The sequence below is a fragment of the Rattus norvegicus genome, chromosome 8 (genome assembly GCF_021556685.1).
Source record: "Rattus norvegicus strain SHRSP/BbbUtx chromosome 8, alternate assembly SHRSP_T2T, whole genome shotgun sequence".
NCBI classification, from domain to species: Eukaryota; Metazoa; Chordata; class Mammalia; order Rodentia; family Muridae; genus Rattus; species Rattus norvegicus.
This window is the reverse complement of record NC_141541.1, coordinates 32847417-32872754: the sequence shown is the minus strand read 5'-3', so window position 1 is coordinate 32872754 and position 25338 is coordinate 32847417. Positions and strand designations below refer to the sequence as shown.

Below are 25338 nucleotides of genomic sequence, written 5' to 3'. Positions count from 1 at the left end.
CTGCCTAGCCTTCATCCTTGAAGGGCTCTCTCTGCTGCCAGGAACATAGCAAAGTGCCCTCCTGCACAGACTCAGGCATGGATGAAGTCCAGAGAAGACCCTCCACTGAGCAAATGGATGGTCTGGTTTTTAATTCAAGTATTACAATAGCGGTAATTTGGCACTGATTAGCAATGTTAGTCCCGGAGGCCAAAGGAGGACTGCAATCCAGTGTGAGGCTCGAAACAATTACTTCCTTTAGATAATCACTTTTTTTAGAGGCCAACTGTGCATATAAATATCACATCATGCCAGGACTTGGCAAGTTTTTATCAGCCCCAACTCAGGCAACTTCTGCATCCTTTATGCCCTAGGCACTGGAAATGGCTTGTCTTTTCAGCCAAGCCCAAAACAATCCTGTTGGCCAGGAGACAACCAGAGATGGAGCTGGGGTGCATTGGTTTTCCACCCCTCCCCACAGCCATGCTTACCTGCTCAACCCCAAAGAACTAAATCTCATTATCTATGTTTCTTCTAACATATTTTTGAAATGATACCACCTCCAAAATCCCCTGTCAAATTTGTAGGAAACTGGAGCCAGGTGTTTTAGAGACATTGCTTGACCAGTGGCAATAGGGTAGAAACATTCATTCATTCACTCCTGAGTTCTTCCACCAAACCTTTACCAAGCATTCTTACAATAGACTTTAAAAGTAGACACCAGAATGGACATTTAGTAATATAGTTGAATCTACATGAAAAACATATATAACCAAGATTTGATGTAACCTAGGATCACAGCCAGGATTCCATGCATTTTAGGCAAGCAACTGGGCTATATCCACAGCATCCATTTTTGTATGCATTGACATCAACGCAGAAACACAGTTCTGACCAGAGAGATCACAAGAGACAGTTTACTGTGGAGTTCTAGATCAATAACCATGAACCACTTACCCCCAGACCATGTCCCAGTAAGGTAATGGTTCCATGACTTTCTTTTTTTTTTACTAACTCAATGAAAAAAGTGATAAATCACTTTTCTTTAAAATCGATTTCTCTCAGATGGGGTATATCCAAGCAGGAAGGTCTCTGCTATAAGCCTCTGATGTTATTTGGTGGAATCTAAGAGGGCTGTTGGTGCATTCCAAAACTGATTCTACCTGATAGTCACAAGTGTGGGGCAGAGTACTGTGCCACCAGACAGAAAACTGCTCAGGGAGCTGCTCAAGCCCACCTCAGTCACTTCTTGCTTGGTGGCCCTGACCTTGACTCTCAGCTCCCTCTTGTGCCCCTCCAGCTCACAGTGTACCACCAACGGTGCGCCTGTAGCATCCTATCGCCTGCCACCAATTCTAGTGCAGCAATGGAGGAGACCCATCAGTCCACCTTGATCTGACCCCCCTCCCCTTTGGAGAGTGCAACTCTGGCCACTATGACCAGAGCCCAGCCAGAGCCCAGCAGAGGATAGCATCCAGTATGTAGACCCCGCAGGATGTTATAGATAGACCCTTGGGTTGGTTTTGTATCTGGAACATTCTAACGCCCTAGAATTCTAATCATTCCATCGCTTTGTAGGGTCTTCTGCCAGGTATGGCTTCTATCTGGGTACTTCACTCTATACTACAACTTATAAACTAGTGAAGCTGAGATAGTAACATAAATAATTAATAGTAGAATACAATAGTTATTAGAAAATACTGTAATAAGTAATATGAATATTCTCTTTCTCTTAGGAACCAGGACATGTAATTGTAATCTGTGATTGGCTGAAGGTAACTGGAATCAACGATGCATAAGATTCAGTGAGTGGAGTCCTTTCATCAGGACTGCACAAGTAGGTACCATTTGCATCTCAAAGCCTATGCCCTTTAACAGACTATTTATTTAATTGCTACTAAAGGCTAGGCACCATTCCAGGCTCTGTGAATACAGCGAAGTCCATGACCTCACTGGGTTTAAAATCTAGTTGGAAAAATCCAAGAGCTAAGCCTTCATAAGTACTTACCACCCTCCAGACACTGAAGCATTTTATATGAAGCCGTTAACTTCATCCTCATAACTCTAGAAAGCAGGAGCTTTAGCCTCCAGGATACTTCCTAGCTGAAGTTCAGACATGATAAGAATGTTGCCCAAGGCCATCCACCTAATAAATATCAGCTAGTAATTAAACAAGAAACCTGGCTTTGGTGGATGACTGCCTTTTAAAGCATGAATTGATTCTGCCCCTGAAGGATAAAACCAAAGATCACAGTGCCTAAATAATCATGTGACGTTACTCAGAAATTGCAATATGCCTCAAAATCTTTTGCTTGGAACAGTTTACTGTCACCACAGTTTTATAACTAATTCCCTGTTTGGCAACTCTGGACCCTTGACCTAGCTTCCATTGACAAGGAAGAAACCAGATCAAATACCGTGATTTATTCTGATAGCTTATTCTGTTAATTCTTCTTATTGAGATTCATCTGCTAGCCCACCATATTCATCTGTGTTAGGTTCATGTGCCAAACTGTGTGTAGCACATCCATCTATAGCTACACAGAGTAATTTATTACAGAACCAGGGGTTTTTCTAGGAAATCTTCCTACTCCAGATCATCAATTCTTAGGCTACATAGTCACCCATTGGTCACTTTCGTGGGTAGGCAGCAAAGGGGAGATATTCTTGAAATATCTAGATACACTGGGTAAAGGGTGATAGGACTCTTTAGTTAAGAGTCAGCAGGGAGGAGTTAAAGGTGATTTTATTTTTTTTTTGTTGTTTTTTTATCATTCCCATATTACAGTTTTAACACCTCCCCCTCACCCAGCTGATAAGAGCTAGGGAAATGTACACTTATTACATGATATACTCCTGACCTATTAGCTTATATTTTAGAATACAAAAGTTTGGTTTTTGCCTAACTACTGAAGACACTTCCTTCTAGCAGATTTTTTTTTGTGAGAGTACTATTTTATTTTTTACAATTCTTAAGCTCTCCTAAAATTTCTAAGACCAAAAAGAAATCTTTTGTATGCACACAGATATTTCATATAATTGGTCTCAGAAAAATGCCCCAAGCAACTTTCAATGTGTGCTTGGGAAATGATCACGCATAGTTAGGCTTCTTTCTTCTTTTCCCTTCTCTTTCTTTCTTGTCTTTCTTTCCTCTATTGAAAACCAAAATAAAGTATTCACGCTGTCTCCCATCGACACTCTTAAAGGCATAAATTTTTATGTAGACACTAGACAAATGTTTACTTAGATCTATATTTTCAGGCTTCGGTCCCTGCCTGATGTTTCACATATATTACAATGAGGAAAACAATTTGGAACTAACATAAACACATGATTCCTGTTAACACAGAGACCATCCTAGTAGACTATGAAGCATTGTTCTTTCCTACAGGAATGTGTTTAGGGGCAGCTCTTTTATAACAGTGACTGTATAGACTCTGCTCTGGGCATTCTTGACTCTGTTCTCTTGAGTTTCTCATTTTGCTGTCCTTATCAAGAAATGTTAGGTGAGATCACCTCCTGCGACAACTGCTTTACAATGCCATCCTGCTGGTTGGTGAAGGGCTTGCTATTAGGGGAAACGTTCATTGTCTTCTTACTTTGTTCTCTAGTCTAAAAATGCTAGCCCTACTTTCTCTTGCAAGATGGCCTTTGATGTTTGTTCCATTGGCTTACTTCTATGTCCTCCTTCTGGCTGAGGATTATCATACTTCTCCATATTTTCTTCATTGCCCAGGAACCCTTCCCACAGACCTGAGTACACAAAGCATAGGAGGGGCTCCAGGAACCTTCCCATAGAAACTATCTGCCCCCCTCACCTCTTCTTTCCTCTTCGCTCTAGCCTGCTTAGCCTTGATTTACCTCACTCCTCGCTTGTTAATTGACAGATGACTTCAACGTGTATCTCTCAATTTCACCTCAATGAGTGAGTCCAACATACCTGCTTCCTATAAACTGACACCAAGTATCTTTTCCAATCTCACTTAGCAAAAGCTATTTCAGAACTATGTCGTTTTCCCTGGTGGCCAGTGAGCCACTCTCCTGCTTTCCCACTACCTTTTTTCCTAGGAGGTATTTAAATGTACCATGTATTTGGAAGGCACCAGAAGGCAACTCCAAAATACTGTGAAAAGATGTTTTACAGTTTTCTTAGAGGCATCTTAAGCCAGAATTATGTTACTCCATGACATCTTAAGAAGTGAGCTGGAAACTTTCAATCCGTAGAATCACTCCCCACTCAGAACAGTGTATGCACCATGACAGCCCCAAGGACACAGACTTAATGGAGTGCTTTCCCTCATGACATCATTCAGTAAGAGAGTCCCTCCATTCCAGACACTTCATTGATTATATGGTTTGGGCTCTGCCTGTTCACTTGGGTGACATATGATTTTTGCCCTTACATCTCTCAGGCTTTAAAAGATTTTAGAAGGATCATGAATACTAAACAGAGGCCCTGGTATAGAAATTCTCATGCTAGACATGGTTATCAGGGTCTACCTGTGTTTGATTCAGATGTGTAGTTGCTGGGCATTTTTTTTAATTGTTTGCCCTGACTAAATTGACAACATAGGCACATGCAAAAGCTTCATTCTTCAGATTTGAATAAGGGATGCTCTGGAGCCCAGTGAAGCACATCCTGAGAAGGAGAAGCTGATCTGTAGTGGTGTCCCTCTTCCCTCCACAGAAGATGCCTCACTAAGGGCCATCTGGTCAACTCAGCATGCTTGCAGAAGCAACACAGGGTCCAGATGGCTGGCCTCTTGCAGGATTCTTCATAAGCCCATGCATTCAACCTCTAAGTCACCATATGCCAAAAGGTCATCCCATTCTGAGTGGCAGTCTTCCTGGGTATTTTCTCTGTGGTTTTTCCTGTGGAGTCTGCACCCTGATGTTCTCAGGGTTATGAGGTTTTAATTAGGCATTATTATAATTACTGTAAGTACTAGCTAGTACCATTGGGCTCAGCTTCACCATTGCACCAAAGGTTCAGAAAATCAAACTGAAAAAAGGAGGGCATACACAAGTGGTCCTCACATAGGTAAAAGCAGATGGCTTGTGCCATTTTCGGTACCTGTCTTTCTATAGCAATGCCAGCAAAAGCCACTATACTTTAGTGGCATAGGAAGCATTCTATTCTCAGTGTGCAGGTTCCGCACCTGATGGTTTAAAGGACTTGGGGGAAAAGAAATGTAAAAGAAAAGTACAAATGAAAAGAGAATTAGTCTACTGCTCCCCAGTAGCTAAGCCGTGCCCTCAAGGAATTAAAAAAGGCAATTTAAGACAGTGCTTTTATCCTCCCAGACTCTGAAAGTGCAGCTTTCCCTGGAGGTAAAAGGTTAAGCAGTATGACATTTACAGTTCTCCCTCAACCCCAGGATTCCCCCTACCCCTGGGAATTTTGCAAAGCACTCCATAGATCTGCCAGACAGGCTGATATAGAATCACGGGGTCTGGAAATCTACTCTACCCTGGATGCCCAGAGCCCCTCTGTATAGATTATGTGCTTCATCTCAGAATTCAGAGTCCCTTCCCTAGAGTCTCGTATCAATGTAGACTCAAGTTGGTAACTGCTGTGAGTGGCCGAGAATTCCTCAGGGCCCTTTGACAGTGTGGGAAATCTCATTAAAGCCTGACATTTGCTGAGCATCCCTCAAGGGCATAGGTGCTCGTTCTAATCACAGGGCCCCACTGCAGGGCCCAGCAGGAAGCTTGGTGGCTTTGAGACTGAGCTGTCATTGACAGCATCCCTTATCCCTAAGCTTCTACTAGCTACTACAGAGTTGAAGAGCTCATGTGCTTCCTACTTTAGGAGCCTGAGTGTATTCATTTCTGTCTTCCTCCCTCTATTTCCAGTGCCTATTGGCACCTAGATGCTCCCTACAAGAGACCCAAGGAAGTCAGCTATTCCCTTTGCCCCCAAATGGCAATTTGTTTCATTCTTGAGCACCCCTGAATATTCTGGGCAGACATTTCTGGCAAAGCACCAGGTCTAGGAATTAATAGAAAGAAAGACAAAGACCTCAGTCTGCTGAGCTCCCTGTTTTTCAAACAATCTCCTGAAATGGTGGTTGTAACAACTACAGATACACCAATTAGTCACACTCCTGGCTCCCAGAAGCTCCATTTGAGGAGCATTTTCCTTCCTTAACTCTCTTGATGTACACTGACAGTATCCAAATCTATCCCAGCGAGGCTCTTCCAGGCTTTTATATGTGCTTTTAAAAAGCATGCATAATATATCTGTTTCCCCCTAGTGAATACGATGAACTAATGACAAGAGATAGCTCTCAAAGCTTACAATGGAGCTGAAAAATTCATATTGCCTAGTGACATCACAGCTATTGTGTCATAACCAGTGCTTTGTGCTTATTTGTAGTGACTATATTGCTAGCCCTAGGAAATATGGCATGTGGGACTCTGGAGATGGCTGTCAATGAAAGGATTGCTTTGCAAATCTGAAGATCTGAGTTCCATTTTCTGAGGATCTGAACCTAGACCAAACTGCTTTGTGGGGTGACATGCACTTGCAATTCCAGTCCCGAGGAGGAGACAGAAGGTTCTCTGGGGATCACTGGCTAGCCTGACTAGTCTAATTGATGAAGCCTATGCCAATGATGGACCTGTTTCCAAAGAAAATGGACTGTTTCTGAGGCTGATACTACAGGTTGTCCTTTGGCCTCTTTAACACACGCATTTAAACACACAACTATCTTAAAGACAATCACAGTAGAACGTTCTTGGTAATCTTAATGAGTGATTATATTATTGGTTTGTGCATTTAGTTGTATTATGCTTTCTGTAATTATTTTAGAATATAGCCGTTCTCATAACAACGTGCCTTGTTACCCCAGAAACTGTTTTATACATCTCATGTTTACAGTGTCTTAGATTGCATCAAGAGATCATGTCTAGTAATTGAGCAAAATTCTCTGGTCACTACAAGGATGCTTTGTGAGAGACAGTAACAAAATCACTGAAAGATAAATTCCTCAGAAGATGTCCCTACGGGTGACGCATGAAGGTCACCTCCTCTGAAGTTAATGGATCAGCCATGTCCAGGATCTACATTTGAACTGTAATTACTTGAACTTTCTGTAACACAGCATCTTAGTTGAAGTTTCTACTGCTGTGACGAAGCACCATTGTCAAAGACAACTTGGGGAGAAAAAGGTGTATTTGGCTTACCTGTCCATATCACAGTTCATCATTGAAAGTGGTCAGGGCAGCAACTCCAACAAAGCAGGAATCTGAAGGCAGGATCTGTGAAGGAGTCCTGCTTCCTGCTTATATTCATAAACGGCTTGGCCTGCTTTCTTATAGTGCACACGGCCACTAAGGGTAAAAGTGCCCATCCTAGGGTAGGCCCAGTCACATCAATCAGTTATTAAGAAAATTCCTGACAGGCCTACCTACAACTGGATCTTGTGAAGGCAATTTCTCAACTAAGGAACCCTCTTCTTTGATGGTTAAAGCTGGTATCAATTTGACCAACCAACCAACAAACAAAAACAAACAAACAAGCAGCAACCAAACAACAACAACCCCCCCAAACTAGCTAGCATACTTTGTCTATTACAATAAATGCTAGCCCCTACCCTTCCAACTGTAATGTTCATGTTTTACATCCAGAATCCCCACTTTTTGTCAAGCTCTACAACATATTTATTATAATCCCATCCTCCATTTCTTAATACTTTTATGCTCACTGTATATTTGAATTCTCTAGAGAAAGAATTAATAGGATTTTCTCTCTAATATGTATTAGATGCATGTGTGAGAGAGATACATATATACAGACACACCTATACTCACAACAGAATAGAAAGTCTCAGAGAGGTAAGGGCTAGACTGACTGTGAAAACTGACTCCACAGGACCTCGGAGGCCAAGATGTTATGCATTCTGTTGCTGGATGAAATCTGATGGTATAATTGATCTGTGTTGAAGGGCTCGAGGGTGAGGAGATATGCTCAGCTCAGACAGAAGCAAAGCTACCCTTCCACTGCTCTGTGGTTCTAGCTGAACACTCAATGGATTCGATAATCCCCACCAAGATCAGTGACAGGAGACCTTCTTGGTGTAGTCTACTTGTTTAACAATTTGAAACATCCTCATAAACACACTCTGAAAATGTTTGATCAGTTACTTGGGATTCTCAACTCAGCCCACACAAACCACAAAGTGAAAATTTCTTGTTTCTTTGGAGACTCAGTTAGGTTATAATAATGTTTTGCTGGGGCAGAAAGGTAAAAGAACATTTTGCTGCAGCAGACATAGGTGAAAGGATGAGTTATGTTTATAAAGAAAATAAATATGACAGTGGGAGCTTTGGCTTTGATTCACCTTGCTCTGCCTTACTAGTCTTTACTGACGACACATATATATTCATTCATCTTACATTATGGTGCTGAGCTTTGCTTGTGGTGAGAAACTCGCCAAAGAACTCCTTGTGAGGTTCCTGTGGCTTCTTTTCTCTTCTGCAGATTCGGGTGGTTGATGAGCCTCGCAGTTTCTTCTGGATTGAACTGTCCCTGCTGATTTATGTGCGGTGTCTACTGTATGGACGGGACTGCAGCTGCTGATTTGTGTTTGGTGTTTGCTAGTGACTGGACTAAGGACAAAGACGACTGGAATCAGAACCATTTCTATATGGGTCTACTTCCCTGTATTCTAATAACCTTTCTTTCCCACTGCCTCTGGTGGGTAGTGAGCTGGAGGGGAGGTTGAACCCTTATTAAAGTAGGCTGTGAAAAATATAAGCCTACAATATAGATGCAAAGACAGCAATGAAAAGGAGTCTATGTGCATGATGTCTACCTTTATTTATTCATTTATTCAATAATTTACATTTTATTATGGTTGGGGTGTGAGTAGCTCTGGAGTGTATACACACACATGTATGAAGAATATGGGTGCACATATGCCATAGAAGCATATCCTAGGGCACACAGGAAGAGATCAGTTTTTTTTAACTTCAGTTTTGTAGACAGTTCTGCATTCTATAGATAGAACCCAATTCCTCAAACTTGGACAGTGAACACTTTTACCTGGGGATCCGCCTGCCCAGCCTTCATCTAAATGCAATGTGTGCTTGCCATTTTAATTTTAGAGTCTCTAAAAAGAGTGAGTGGCAATCTTATAAAGAATGTTGTGGTCTTTGAGGATCTAACCTCATTCCTACAGAGGCAACCACTCTCCTGAAGTTGATTGTATGTGCTTATTCAGGACACAATCTCATAATTGCTTTTAAGGGGACAATGAGGTTATGAGCTATTGAACAAGCTGCCCAAGGCCTCTGGCTAAACAAAGGGCATTGGGTTGTAAAGGAAGCTCCCATACACACACAGATGACTGACACAGGAATAGATACGGGAAAGATGCAAAGCCTTCAAAGTACAAACGGAAGAGTGGCATGAAGTGGGGGTGAAGACATGGGCTTATTGAAATCAACTTTCTGGAAGAGGAATAACTGGGCAGTGCAGTATGTGGCTTCTACATGGCCAGCCAACTCTTTTGGCTCTTCATCTTCCCTCCACTTCCAGAAACTCAAAAGATTGATGGTATCTGATGGTGTTGGTGGAACCTAGGAAGGTAACACTGAGCTGGCTTGGCTCTGCCTCCTTGCCAGCTTTTGATCGTAGGCTTGTACTTCCCAGCTCAGACGGGTCTTCACATTTTAGCTTGAACTTTTCTAAGGGTTTACAATCCAGCCATTGGAAAACTGCTTTACATATCTATCAAATGACGGTAATCACAGGTCTGCTATGATAAAGCAATCAAAATTCATTTATTTGATAAATGTTTCCTGGGTTTCAACAAGTCGACCTAAGCTAGTTAAGAGTCCAGGAATGCAAGCAAAATTAACTGTTGTCCTTGTAACCTTGTAATCTACTTTAGAATGGGGAGGAAGAGGAGAAGGAAGATCAAAGCACTGAACTGTATTTTACTAGAGGGGAAATGTAATCATTGTTTGGTTAAATTTTATTAGAGGTAAATTTGATCCTTGTCCTATGCAAGGATCAAACAAGACTTTCTAGCAGAACCACAGGGTCAGGGGACACTCCTCAACTTATCTCTGGGGGATTTGCATGATTGACTGGCAGAAGAAGGAGGTGGCTTGTGCTTCTATTCACAAATAAAAGTAGGTTTTCAGGACAAATTGTTTTGGAAACCTCCTTGGCATTCCTTATATGTCCTCCTTGTATCTATTCTTGATATTTTCCTTAAGTGTCTTGTTCGTTTATCTCCTGTATCTCATGGTGATAGCTGAGAGTGAAGATATACTGGAAATTAATGGAGTACGGGAGGATGGTGCTGCTGTCTACCCTCCCTGTTGGTCAAGAATCTCCAGATGTCCCCATGGAGGTAGAATTCAGAGCCACTTCTGCTCTTATCATTGTTCTAATGCCAGCTTCACATCACTGTCTGTAGAGTCTGGAAGATCTCCCAACCTCTCCATCTTTTTTATATGTAGAGTAGAAGATGATAACAAAGGACAAAAGTCTCAAAACATGGTTTTGTCTGTTCCTTCTATGGACATCTCTTTTTCCTGTGTAGCTCCATAAGCTAAGCCCTTCAGTAGACGTTCTTGTTCCTTCTGTCAAGAGATAAGTTTGAAAGAAAATGGCCCTCATAGACTCATAGGGAGTGCCACTACTAGGGATGTGTGGCCTTGATGGAGGAAGTGTGTCACTGTGGGGATGGGCTTTGACTCTTATATCCTCAAGCTAGGCCTCTTGTGGCAGTCATTTCTGCTTCCAGAAAAATCCAGATGTAGAAACTGGATCAGCTCCATCTCCAACATCAAGTCTGCCTGCGTATCAACACATCCCACCATGGCCATACTGGACTAAACCTCTGAAACTGTAAGCCAGCTCCAATTAAATGTTTTTCTTTGTAAGAGTTGCCATGGTCATGATGTCTTTTCACAGCAATAGAAACCCAAACTAAGACATGGTATAATCTTTGGCAGTCAAAACACAAACCTACCAACCAACAAAACCTCTTGACAGAATCTTACAAGAAGGGTACATGAAGTAAACAACTTCATCTGCACTTGGTTTTCAAAATAGAAACCCTGTGGCTGGGAAACCCCATTCCACTGACTGAATACTCTGGGGTCAAGATGATTCTGACCTCCAGGCTTAACAGCACAGCTCCCAAGAAACACTGACTTTTTTCAATCAGGTATCCTCTGAAACCAGGAGACAGAGGCATTTTATCAGGGCCATGAGAACAGAAAAACACCACCATTCTAAGGAACCAATCTCTCATAAGGATCTAGGAAGTTGTGTTACTATCAAGAGACTTCTACATTTCCTTCTGACCACAATGCACCCTCTTACCTACAAGCAAATTACAGGGAGAATACATAAATCATGATTGTCCAAGTGTTAATACTAGGTAATAAGAAACAATAGTCTTCAAGAGGTAGGAAATAAAGTTTCTTCCATAGTTGTTGCAACCTATTGCCTTAGGAGTTCATAAATAATAGCCCCAGAAGGTAAAGCAGAGAGGACTTAAAGGGGTCTCTGAGATAAGATAAACTCAGAGTTGCTGGAAAGGCAAAGCAGCCAGAGATTACAGCATATGGTACAAGAGCTGAGAGAATTACCTGTCCGGAGGGGAGGTGGGAATTCTGGAAAGGGTCCTCTGAAGGATGGAGCTGAGCACTAATGAGTTCATGTGAGGAAACTACAGCAGAGGAGAGAGAATCACTCAATTAGCAGAGATGCTGAGGACACATGATGAGGACAAGGCCCTGTTTTCATTTGCTGAAAGAAAGAAAAAAGACACACGGTTCACAGGACACTGGATAAGCAATAACTCCAGTGGCAGGAACTCATTAGTGCTGGGGAGAGCGTGACTCACATTCTGCCTAACAAGTTTTAAAAAGAGGGTCCAAAGTAAATCCATTTTTTTTTTCTCACAAAATTCATCCAGAAGAAAACACAAGAGTATGTAAGGAAAATAGAAATACCCAGTGTAAATGAAGATAATACAACAACATTTGGACTTCAATAAAAATTCACCAGACATGAAAAGAAACAGAAAATCCTTACATGGATCTAGGAGAACAGAAGCAACAACGACAAAATCAATCAAGTGAAAAAACTCTCGAATGAACGGGTACTAAAATAGCAAGTAAGGATAGCACACTATTATTCCATATCTACAATACTATATCATCTCATGTTCAGATGTTCGCATAGCTCAAATAGCAAGCATAGACATAAATTTTTAAGGAAACCAATATAAATATAAAACAACCACAAACTAAAAAGCGAAATAAAAAAGGGAAAAGAAAGCTTCTTAGTATCGTATGGCATTGGGGAATTAGAACCTTGGAAGTGAGTATATACTATCAAGCACTTACAAGAATAACTGGATTCCAAAATACTGCCTTAAATATTGGCAAGAATGTGAAGTGACAAAGGCTCACATTCACTCTGGTGGCAGCCAAAATGATACGGACACTTCTGAAGAGGCGCCACATGTGTGTGTATGTGTGTGTTGTGTGTGTGTGTGTGTGTGTGTGTGTACATGTACGTATGTATGTATGTATGTATGTATGTATGTATGTATGTATGTATGGATGGATGGATGGATGTATGGATGGATGGTTGTGTGAGAGCCATGATGCACAAACAAAAATCAGAGGACAATTTGTGTGAATCAGTTTTCTCTTCACCACATGGATCCCTGAGGTGGTAGGTGCCTTTACCTGCTGAGCCATGTTGCTGGATGATGATGATGATGATGATATGGTGGTGGTGGTGGTGGTGGTGGTGGTGATGGTGATGATGACGACGACGACGACGATGATGATGATATGGAGAACAAGAATTATTAAAGTAGCTGTCATGAAATATATTCTAAGATCTTTTTGTAAAGTTAAACATAGACAAACTTATAATACAACAACAGTAGTATTGAATTTTGCCTCTATGAGTTGAATATTTCGTGTCCACATAAAGTGTTACTCTTGAATATCTTTATGTAATTTAATAGCTCAGATTTTAAGTGTTCTTTTAACATCTTCAGTCCTCATGTACTCTTTTTCATTGTCATATGAAGCACTAGTGTCTGATAAATATATTAAGGTAATTCAGTGAAGAAGCAGGCCTTTTAACAAGTGGTTCTGGAAAATGTCACACATGGAAAGTGGGTTTTCATCACTATCTCATTCCGTGTACAAAAATTGAGCTGAAATAGATCATAGACGTAAAACCTCCAACCCAACCCCAACCAAAGCAAAACTTTAAAGAAAATTTTAGAAATTGAATTTCATCAGAACTAAACCTGGTCTTCAAAACATAGCTCAGAGAATGAAAAGCCAAGTGGGTATTGAGACACACTGCTAATAGATAATACTACCCACCCCGACAAGACCTCTCCTAGGAATGCACATATAAAAACTTTCATAACTCAATAGTATGAAAACAACAGCTCAACTTCAAAGTTGGCAAAAGATTTAAAAATACCGCTTCACCAAAGAATAATGCTTCTGGCAAAAAATAAAAAAAATAATACTCAATGTTATGAACAGATGTCCAGCAATATCAGTCAGGGAAGAAGATGAAAATTGGAACAGAAACGAGAAACCACTGCATATTTATTCAACTGAGTGAGGTTAAAAAAAAGTTAGCTAGTGTTGGTAAGAAACAGAGACTCCAGGCTTCTCATGTGCTGCATAAATAGCAAAAACCCTTTAGGAAATACTGAAGCAATTCCTTAGAAAGCTAAATACACACCTAACATAGAGGAGCTGACACAAGAGAACCAGAGGTGTAAGCTCATAAATGTTCCTACCAATTTAAACTTCAATGCCTCCAAAACCTTGATTGTTGATTTATAAGGGAGTAGAATCCTGAACTGCTGTGTGCCTATACAATATGTTATTCACCAGGAAATAGGAATGAGCCTTATCCACGTATTTGGCAGAGTTATGAAATAATTATGTTGGACCAAGCTCGATAAAGTGCATGATGATTTTATTTATTAAAAATGTGCATATGGAAAGTTCAAATTAGTTGATTGCGATGGGTGGTCTGGGCTTGAGAAAAGGGCTACAAAGGGGAAGGTCTCAGGTAGACATCCAATGTATTTTATGGATTGCATATGTCTATGGGTATTTTCTTGATGACGATAATTTTCTAAGAGTGTAACACACTCAGGTATATGACACAACTTATCAAAATGTATGCTGCTAGTATGAGCAGATTCTTACAGTCCAGTCATAGACACCAGTAACACGCCAAAAGAGCTGCGGAAACCTTCAAGCATGTCAGTGGACTTTGCATTGGGTTAAATACATGGGTTGGGGAAAGACTAAGTTAACAGGAATATCTGGGAGCCACAGGTACAGTGATGGACAGTAGGAGGATGTCCTCAAGTCCGGCAAGAAATTTCAGTATGTTTGGGGAACTCTGAGAGACCTTAGAACAGAAGTTAGAAAAGTCAGAAGGCCCATTTGGAACCAGGGGGATAGCAATTTGCAGATTATATCCTTGCTAAGAAGTTTCTACTCAAAACACTGAAAACAAGTTCTCTGGATGCACTGTAATGAGGATCAGGGCGTGTGATCCAAAGCCTGACATCATCTTTCCATGCCCCTGCCCTGATCCCGGGAAGTGATGGGCAGGAGTGAGCTGGAAGCAATGTCCTGACTGCAATCAGATATAATTGCTTTCTAAGTCGGATCCCTTTCATTCCTCCCATTTTCAGCCAGGAAACGCTGCCCCAGCTCCTTTGTTCTCAACCTCTGAGTCCTTACTGTCAGCTGCTGACCACGTCTGTGTGTCTCCCACCTCTGTCCTCCTGTGTCACATAGCCCTCTCCTCACAATCTATTTTGCTTGTCCTCTTGACTTTCAGGGCACAGACCATTTATTCAAAGTTTCTTCCTATCACCCCTGGAAACAGGGCTATCATTTGCTGCCTCCTGTGAAACACAGGGGCTCCCTTGTTTCCCCATGAGGATCAACTGGGAACAAACTCATCTCTCTTTCCAACATTTGACTAATAACAACAACTTCTTTTGGAAATGGGGGAGTGTAAAAAAGACATAGGTGACATAAAAACAGGAAGGAGACTTTGGGGGTGCTTACAAAGGGGGACCATGGGTCGGAGTACTCGGGAGATAACGGGGAAGGAAAAGATAATTAAATTCACTTTATTCAAAAAATTCCATAATGCTGTCTATTACCTTGTAGGCTTACTTAAAGAAGAACAAAACAAAAGTCAACTTCTGCTTACTTGTGATTTTTTAAATACCTACTCTCCCTCTGTCAGCTTCCCGGGGCTTTGCCTCACCAGTCCTGGTTCGTCTGCAAGATCCCTGTCCTCATAGAGAGTGCCACTTGGTTTTATAACAAACCCCAGCAAAGCAGAATTCATTCAGCAAGAGAAGGGGAAGAAAAGCCTAGGTTGCAAGGACTTTATACATCAATAAGACATATGTATGAAACTGTTCAAATTGTTAATGGTTCACTGTGAAACACCCAATACCACCCAGGACAAAGCACCTTACTAACCATTAATGAATAGGCACACAGAGAAAGTGAGATAGCTCGCCAGCTCCTTTCACTGCCTTTGATAACTCAGGCTCCAGAATCATCCCTGCTGTATAATGAAAACCTCAGCCTGAATTGTATCAATGCAAATCACAGGAGCTGCCTGCAAGCTTGTGTATTATAACTTATCTGTGGGGCCAATAAAAAGATATGCCATTATCAGCCTTGTCCACTTAACTATTAATAAGGTTCCCTAGGCCCTTTCATCCCACCTCTCTCTCCAGCTCCCGCTGCTAGCACCAGGGGCCTGCTTGCCTTTCCCACTGGCAGGCTCATCCGAGGAGAGCCGAGTGCCTTAAGTGGTACAAAATGCAATGCAGGAAAAAGAAAATTACTTGACCATTGTTCAGGGACTCTCAGGTTTTCATTCTAAAGCCCAGAGAATCCCTAGGACTGAGATGCCCTCTCCCCCATCCTAAGCTACAATGTTCTTTCTGTGCCACAGAGGGCTTTTCTGATGGTTGGGGTGTCTTCAACTTCTGTCCTCGTCCTTTGAAGCACTGGTGGCAGGAGGATGATGGGGGCCAGGAACCTCAGATAACTTGGGAGGCTGTCTCTGGGCCCTGTCTTCCAGCTGTGACACTTGCATCAGGATGTGCTTCAGCTCTGTTCTCTGCCCTGTTTGCTCTTCTACAAAGTCCAGTTGCAATCCTCACCCAGCCAAGTGAGCTGAAATTGCACCCTGCGATAGCCACCAGGTGGCGGTCTTCTCTCTCAACCCAGCATCCTTGGGCGGCAGGAGGAAGCAGAGTCCTGCGAGTCAAGCTCCACAGAGAACGCCAGCAAGGTCCCTTGGCGCACGGGTTTTATGTGTAATTATTGTCACTTTCCTCTGCTGGTATTTTCTTGAACATTTCCCCCTCTTCCCAGGTCCTCCTCCTTTTCATCGTGCCTGGATTTCTACTGGGCATTTTACCCAAATGTACAGATGCCCTTTCTTTCTGGAAAACAGCCTCATCTCACATCCCTTTGAGAATCAAGTGATGTATACAGAAATGCAGTCACTGGAAGGAAATCTCTGAAAGAAAGAATCTGGCTGGCGTTTTTCTTGTGTGCCCATCTACCTCTCTGTGTCTGATACTCCATTCGGGTAAATTAACAGCCAGGCGAACTCCCATTTGATGGCACTTGCATGTCTATATGGTTTCTTGTGACCTTCACAGCATAATTCCTAACAATAAATAACTCCTGAAGTGCTATTTACCTCCACTTATTACCGAGGCCTCGCAGACAGGCAGAATGGCCTCCTGATTAACATGCGGTTAGCTGGATAACTGCTGAGACTTGACCAGAACAAGTCAGGCTTCCATGAAGTCCTGTTCCCCTTTAGTGATGTCACTTCTCTGTGGAAGAGCAGGCACAGGAGCTCCTCCTTTCCCTCCACAGATTGTCACTTATTTCCTTCAAGTGTTACTACAGATGGAGCCCTGTTTTTGAAACAGGATCCCCTCTGATAGCAATGCCTGCTAAACTTGTCCCCATCCAGTCAGATGTTCTGTGTGGCTAACCAATAATCAACCATGAATATTTATAGCATTTCGTAAAGCACCTCTACCTGCAACACTCTGGGTAAGCATGCGATGGTTTAGAGCACGGGATGAAATTTCCCCAGTGCAGAATGTGCTGAGGCTGGGTGACACCAATGCCCCCAGTGAGTGCAGTGTATCCATGCCCAGGATTGCTAAGGCAAGGATCTTCTTCTAATTGGGTACCTCTCTCCCACACATGGCCTTTGCAAACAGAAACACCAACAGTAGCTTCCTTTGTTTTGTTTAGGAAAATGCACGAAGAGTAAGTTGCCTAGACACACAAGAGAAACAAGAGGAAAGGAGGAGGCGATTCAACAAGTTGGAGAGTTGCCATAGACAACAGCTGCAAGCTTCCACTGTAGGCCGAAAAGGCAATATTGACCAGGAAGTAGCATATCACCCGTCCATCACATTCTGACAGTGTGTTCCTCACTTATATTTATTCAAAAGACCTCGGAATCCACTTAGTATGAGAAACTCATTTCTGGCATCTGCAGATGCTCAGGGATGTCGTGCCTGAGACTGAGAGTGGGAAACAGGTAAGGAAAATTAATAATTCATGTAGTAAAGCCCATTTAGTTTTCTCACTGGGAAAAAGAGGCTCCTGTGAGGGAAGACGGAGTAAGCGGTTTGGAATGATGTGCAGAGAGAGGAATACGGTTCTAGCAGGATGGGAATAGAGTGTCTGATGCAATGTCCAAGCTCTTCAGCAAAAACTAAAGCTGTCTGCAGACAAGCTGGAGCTCCTAGTGCTAACAGAGGCCCAGTTCTCCTTTCCCTGCCTCTGTCCGATGAAGACTAGAAGTATATCTACATCGAGGCACACGGGTAGAAGCTCCACAAAGCTGCTTTCTAGACCAGTAGGGAAAGCTGTGAGAAATAAGAGAAGCCTGTAGCAGCTTGGGAACCTCTAATATTAAACATAGACCTGCTTCCTGCTAGGTCAAGCAGGCTTTCAGGAGGCAGAGGGCAAAGGAAGAATGGCATCCTCATAACCTGGAGCTCTTTGAATCAGAAGTCCAAGTTCAAAACAGTAGAAGAGGTAAGAGGAGGAGCTAGGGAGAAGCAAAGAGAGAAAACAAAAGCTGATGGGAGGGAGGTTGGACTACCCTGGAAATTAAAGAGGCAATGTAAGGTGTGGCTGCATTCTGAAAGAGTTTGAGTGCAAGGGATTTGTGTAAGAGGGATCTGTATAGTTTACTGGGAGTAGAGAGTAAATTTTCTCAGGATATTAGTTTTCAGTAGAAAAGGGTAATTAATCGTTATAATGCTCTCTTTAAGATCCATATCCCCAGTAGCTCAGAGAGGCTGGCTCGGTTTCCAGTACCAGGCATACCGTGCCTCCTCTTGAGTAGACCTTATGTCCAATTAGACCACTGTCGGTCGCCACTGAAGTGTGCGGGCTACTTCTTGTACTTTCGTGCGTCTCCTGCCGTGCTGGTGATTTTTGTGGTTCTTAGGTGTTGTGGCTGGTTAGGATTGTCTAATTGCTCCCCTCTGTTAGCAGCTTGCATAGTATTTTCACAAAGCATCTCTCCACTTTGCTAGAACAGCATAATTCCTAAGTACATTCTAAATCCCATTCTTGTACCTATAGATACGTTTAACTATGTCTCCTAATCAAAGAAGCTTCTATATAGAGCAAACAGATACCATTAGAGAAAACCATAAATGGGCACAATGCAGAGATCAATAGATTGTAGGGATCATAGCCACGCACAGATGTCTACGTCCCAACCCAGGCATTTACAGTTCAGGGAACATCACCAAAGAGGGGGCAGAAAGATTATAAGAACCAGGATATCAGGAAGTCTGCTCTGAAAGGGACTTCCCTGGAAATGGCTACAATCTCCATATCAGTACACGTGTTAACATAGAATGGGGACAATCACACTGGGTCCCATCTCACCCCTATGCAAAGAACGACTGGCAGCTAATGAGCGCTGAGAGGAGAATCAGCCTTTCTCAAAGATGAGAGAGGATCTCTCATCATCACTTTTATTGATTGCCCAGTGCAGAGTGGCAAGCTTGATATAGTGTACACATGAACAAACCAACAAAAAAGATTCAGCATGTCCTATTTATAAATACTCACACACATTGTGCACAATATATGAATATATGTATGTAACAACTATAATGAAGGAAACCAAGGTCATCAACTTGAGAGTTGGAGAGCTTTGGAGGTGTTTGAGAAACGATAACTGGGAAAGGATAGGAAAGTGATACAATTCTATTTTAATGAAAGCAATTAAAATTTTTTTCTTAAAATGGTAAATTTGTGTGGGCTAAAATAATTTTCATATCTCCAAGACTAAAATTGGTCAAAGTACTGTCTGTGTGAAGGAGAATTTGGTCTAAACCAGTCCCACTGCTATTCAAGAACAGTACTCTTGTCTTGATAGTTTAAGGGAGTTTCCTGGGTCACAGACATTTTTATAAAGCTCAGGGCCAAGCATATCCAGAAGAACCCTAATGCTGTCTTTCCCTAGTGAGTTCTGGTCTGGACCATTATTGTCACTTAGAATAACATTTGCTGTTTGAGAAAGACGCTGACCCTCCCTTCATTAGAGAGGCATATATGGAAGTCTGTTCTGTTTGCTTATTAATTTATTTCATGTAACTCCTGCACAGTTTTAAAATTATACATGAACATAGCAATGGACAGTGTAGAACATAGTAATGAAGAATGTACAATTAACACTCGGCCGCTAACTATGCTCTTACTTGCTATTGACATGCGTGTGATTAGTAGAAGGTTATTAGATACACAGGGCAGGAAAGGCAGAGTTCTAGAAGTTCCTCAGGTATCAGGAGCCTCAGAGCTGCCATATGGATCGTGATAAAGGTGGGAGTCTAATGACTGAACTTGTTGTATCATCATCCTGCCTCGACATCCTCCTCCTTTAGACCCACACTGAATGTCAAGATCCTTTAACCATGCCGAGGACCTGGTCTAGAAGGAGGTTCCTTCAACATTCATTGCTGTAATTGAGAAAAAGACTGTAACTACTGTGGTCAGCTCCTATTCCTCTCCTTTTCAATCTGGGAAAAGCTTCACACTTTTTCAGCAAATGGACTTATTGGTAACATTGGAGAATATTAAGCGTACCAGGAAAAGCATCGTCTTTATCTAAAGGGGGATGGCGTTATGTACCAGGAGGCTTAAACACTGACCCTTTCAGGAAGGAATGGTGTTTTAGTTTAAAGGTGAGGTACAGAGAGCTCTAAGATCCTTTTGGTGTATTCCCCTATGGAATGCCTGGACAGACCGGGTTGGCTTCTCCCCTGGAGCAAGTGTCTTCAAATCACCAAATTATTTAGAGATTTTCATCATTTTCATCTTCAAAGGTGGCTAACCTGGTGGTTCTCAGTCTGTGGAGTCACAGTGCACACCTCTGGCCCTCCGCCCTCAGGGATCGTAACCCCTTTAGCTCTGAAAAACAAGGCTCTTTTCTTATATCTCCCAACCTTCCATTGCTAGGGCCGTAGAGTTTATAAACCTCAACAGCACTTAGACAGGCCCTTCTCTGGAAGCCTCTGGTGACCTCAGTCAGGTTCCCTCCCAGGAAATATTTCCAGGGATGCCAAGGGGTGAATATGTTTTTTTTTTCTGAGTGGCAAGCCATAGGCAGCAATGCTCTCATGGTCACCAATCCATTGCCATTGTGTGCTTATAGAATACCTCATGCTGACCTGCTTTGCTAAAGGAACAGCAGGATCTGCTCTCCCCTTTAGAAACCTTAGAATGAGCTGCATTTCAGAGAGGGCTGCTGAGCCGCTGCATGGAGCTCAGCACACATTTCTTTATTCAGCTGCCAGGGTCTGCTAAGTGTCTTGCACCTTCCTCCCACAATAATTTGAATTAGTCACATGACTCAGAGACCCTCCTAATGGTGTTACCACCATGAAAGTGAAGCAAATCTAAAAAAATCAGAAATCTACATAAACTTGCCTCCAGTCCACAAGATTCTCAAGGGTAGAAAGTATGTTCAGTCCCACTGAGCATAGCACAGTGACAGTAGCCACTGCAAGGGCTTTTGAAGAGTTTGGGGGGCAGCAGACATACCTCTGAATCTTGAAATACATGGCAATGTAATCCTTGTGTAACCCTAATGAGTAGTTATATTCTTGTATCCAGTTTATAGATGGAAAACTGAGGCTCAGAGTGATTACTCAATGCTCACACCTAGCATGTGGTGAAGCTTACATTTCAATCCATTCTACATTAAGAACTCATCTGCTACTCTGGCATGGTGGCGCATCCCTTTAATCTCATCACTTGAAGTCAGAGGCACATAGATTTCTCTGAATTCAAGGCCAACCTGGTCTACAAAGCAAGATGTGGGACAGTTAGGGCTGATACATAGAGAAACCCTCTCTTGAAGAAAACCAAAAAGCAAGCAAGCTACCTACCTACCTACCTACCTACCTACCTACCTGCCTACCCTACCTACCCACTAAAACGTCATCTGTTTCCATACAAAGCATTAAAAAGCTATTTACTATAGGGTTGGCAATGTACCTCAGAGGTAGAGGGCTTGCCTAGTACGTGTGAAACCTAGGTACAATTTCTAGGATAGAAGAAAAGAGGAAAGTATCTACTAGATAAATAGGTTAAAAAGGAGATAGCTTTCAAATAGGGATACCAAGTCAGAATGAACAAAAGACTGGTATTCTTTAGTGAGAGCTACTCTGGCTTAGGGACTGGGACACTTAGCATATTGTCTCTAGGATGGGCAACCTAAGACTTCAGTGTCAATTAGGAGTCTTATTTAGGCTTCTCAAAAGGATAAGCTCTGGCCAGTCTTTCATCCTCTCACTTCACAAGCTTAAGTAGAGTAGAACAAGTGTCACTTTCTTGTAGTGACTGAGAGGTTGTGTGCAAGCAAGAAAAAGCAAAATGAGTTGAACTTAAGATGCATGGTCCCGAGAGCTCGCTTCCTGAGTGAGTGAGGTGGTGAGTGAGTGAGTGAGGGTGGGAGGGAGGGAGGGAGGGAGGGAAGAAGTGAGTGAGTGAGTGAGTGAACGTTGCAGTCTCTGGAGGAAAAGGGAACAAGGAGAAGATGGAGAAAGATGGGAGATGATCTGTGTCTGCACACTAGGTGGGCTTCTCTAGGACCCCTCAGTCATTCATCACTTGCCTCTCAATGGACTTCCATTGTTCTTCTCAGTCCACTCCTCACCTGTGTCCATGCTCCTTTGACTCTTTTGTCCTACCTGATGGAACTAGACAGTGCACATCTCATGGGGGAGGTTTACTAAAAGGGAGGGGCAAGGGGGGATGCAGGCATTGCCTCTGGAGAAAAAGAAAAGAAGTGGCAGGGGGAGGAAAAATGTGGATCTTTATAAGGGACCACAGTGCATGCACACATGGGCAACAACAGGAATGTGTCACCTCTGGGCAGCTAATGATGGCATGTCTTGCTGCTGGGTTGTCTGATGGTCCCATCTTTGACAGGCCGGGCTAGCTGCAGAAGTTGCCAGATTGCCAACACTACCTTTCTCTCAGCTCTATATTAAGAACTGGCTTCTACAATCATTCAAATGTGGTTGGAAAAAGTCTGTCCTTCGTTTTTGTTTTCTCTTCTATTGCTGTGATAAACACCCTGACTGAAAGCACCTTGGAGAAGGGAGGGTTTATTTGGATTGTAGCTTACAGCACATCATCAGGGAAACCAAGGCAGGAACCTGGATAATGGAACTGTCAAAGGTCAGAGAAGATGGCGGCTTACTGGCTTGCTTCTCATGTCTCGCTCAAATTGCTTTCTAATATAACCCAGGACCACTTTTACCCCAGGTGGTACTGCCTACACAGTGGCCTGGGCTCACATATACCAATTGTTAATCAAGAAAATGCCTTATAGACATGTCTACAGGCAAATCTTAAGACCTTGCTTTCTCAATTTGAGTCTTCCTCTTCCCAGATGGTCCTGTCCGGTGCCAAGGTGACCACAAATTAACTATCCCAGTACCATGCATCTCTTTTGGCTCCTTTGACTAGTGTTGCACCTTATCTTTTTTTGTTCATTTGTCTTTGTTTTTGTTTTTGTTTTTGCATGGCACAGGAGTGCAGATGCGCGGGATCGAGCGCACCAGACAGTAGGCACGTATGCGGGACAGTGTACGCGTGTGCCGGACGAGATGGTTTGCCTGGCAAGCCCTTTAGCCACTGAACCATCTCCCCAGCCTGTCTGCGAACTTTTTTTATTGAATTTTTTAAAATTTACATTTCAAATGTTATTCCCTTTCCCGATTTCCCGGACATAAGCCCCTTATCCCATCCCTCTCCCCTTCCTCTATAAGGGTGTTCCCTTCTTCATCTACCCCCTCTTCCCGTTCCCCCCGCCCCGACATTCCCCTGCATTGGGGGTCTAACCTCGGCAGGACCAAGGGCTTCTCCTTCCATTGGTGCCCAACAAGGCCTTCCTCTGCTATATATGCAGTCGGCGCCATGGGTCAGTCCATGTATAGTCTTTGGGTTTAGTCCCTGGGAGCTCTGGCTGGTTGGCATTGTTGTTCCTATGGGATTGAAGCTTTTTCTTACTCTTTTTTAACCCCATCCCTCTGTCTCTCCCTTGTTTTTTCATAATATCGCACCGTGTAACCCCACCCTGCATAAATGACTCCTGCATGTCTGTCGATTCTGCATTGGTGGGCTCTTTACCTGTATGTCACCAGCCACTTATTGAATCTGATTTCTCTGCTTGAGTGGATAAAGGATTGCATGAACCTGTTAACAGCTACTGTCTTCAGCCACTCTCACTGTGAACGCAACATATTTGAAGTTGAAATCACTGTTGCCTTCCTCCTCAAATATTGTTTTCAAAATTCCATTAAGGGTACCTTTTTTTTTGTAATCCCGGTTTAAAAAAATGAGGGCTAGTATTTTCTACTTCCTTTGTCCCCTGTACTCAATCTATCAGCAATCTGAACCATTCTTCCTTCACAGCATCGGCCTCATCCATCTTTCCTTAGATTCTCATTACCACCACCTTGACTTCCAAGCTGTTTTCAAGACTATGCCAAGCTCCTCGTCTTTGAGGGCATGGGCTTCCTGGGTTAGTGCCCAAACTTTGGCTGTTATTAGAGCAATTAAATAAAATAATCATCTCATAAGAGTGGTTCATATAATTAACCAACAGCCACATGTTAAGTAAACATTTTATGACACAGCAGTTATTCATGGTAATGCTTTCCTGTTCTCCTGACTATATTCCTACCCAATGAAAGAATTTCTTTGAAACCAGTGGGCCTGACAATATGACTTAACTAATCAAAAAAAGAAAGGTTCCCAAGTGTACAATAAGTACAATCGGACTCTGTTGCTAGGGTTCAACAATCCCTTCCCCTGGTTGTCTATCTTTATTCTATCTAGATAAAGCCATTGTTTCCTTCTCCCTAGTTCTATATTCATGCCACCCCTGCTTTTGCAACCTTACATTGACTCATTTGGGAGCCTAGGGACTTGGCACATGGCATTGACATTCTCCATAGCACGTTCTTTATTTTTCCATAACTCTACTTTGCATTGTCATCAATATTGCCCTGTCAATAGGACTTACCATTGATATTTGTTATTTTTAGACCTGGAGTTTATAGCCACAAAGGTCTCGTTATTTATCTTACATATCCCTGTGGTGCATGATACATAATAGCCCCTCAATGGCAATTGCCAAGTAAAGATATATGTAGTACAGACAAATGTATGTGGAAGCAACAGGAAGAGGAGGAAATGGTATTTTCTATATGATAAAGCAAACATGGGTAGGGACAGGTGCCATCTGATGACCATAGACCAAAGTACAAACATTTTTCTTTAAGGGTGCAGGTACAATATGGTCTATGTTTCTTTTTGTCTTCCTGGCTTGTGTGTCCTTTGGTAGGAATGCAACTGTATAGCTTGAGGTCAGGCCACTCTGCTGCTTATTGCCCTCAAGTGTGGTCAACACCTATAGACTCTACATAATTCCCAATGGATGGCCAAGTATCTTCTCTGAGGAACCTCAGCAGGCAACTGTGACCTCAGAGAACACCTTGACCTTGAATGGCAGTGAGGCAGAAGAACTTCGACCTCCATTTGCTTTCATATGCTTTGTCACATATGAAAGGAGCACTACGGATGGTCTTCCCGGAGAAGAAATCTTATGAGAAGAACACTGTGATTGGTCTTCCCGGAGAAGACGCAAGTAAGAACTATGTGGCCACTCACGTTAGCGCTGAGGCAGACAAGCGTAAGAATAGCTTAGCAACT

The 25338-nt window shown here is 42.5% G+C and overlaps 1 protein-coding gene across 2 annotated transcripts in view; it reads right to left on the bottom strand.

Moving 5' to 3' along the window:
• The window catches only part of Opcml (opioid binding protein/cell adhesion molecule-like), a 1124064-nt gene that overhangs the window by 708645 nt on the left and 390081 nt on the right, over positions 1–25338 (bottom strand).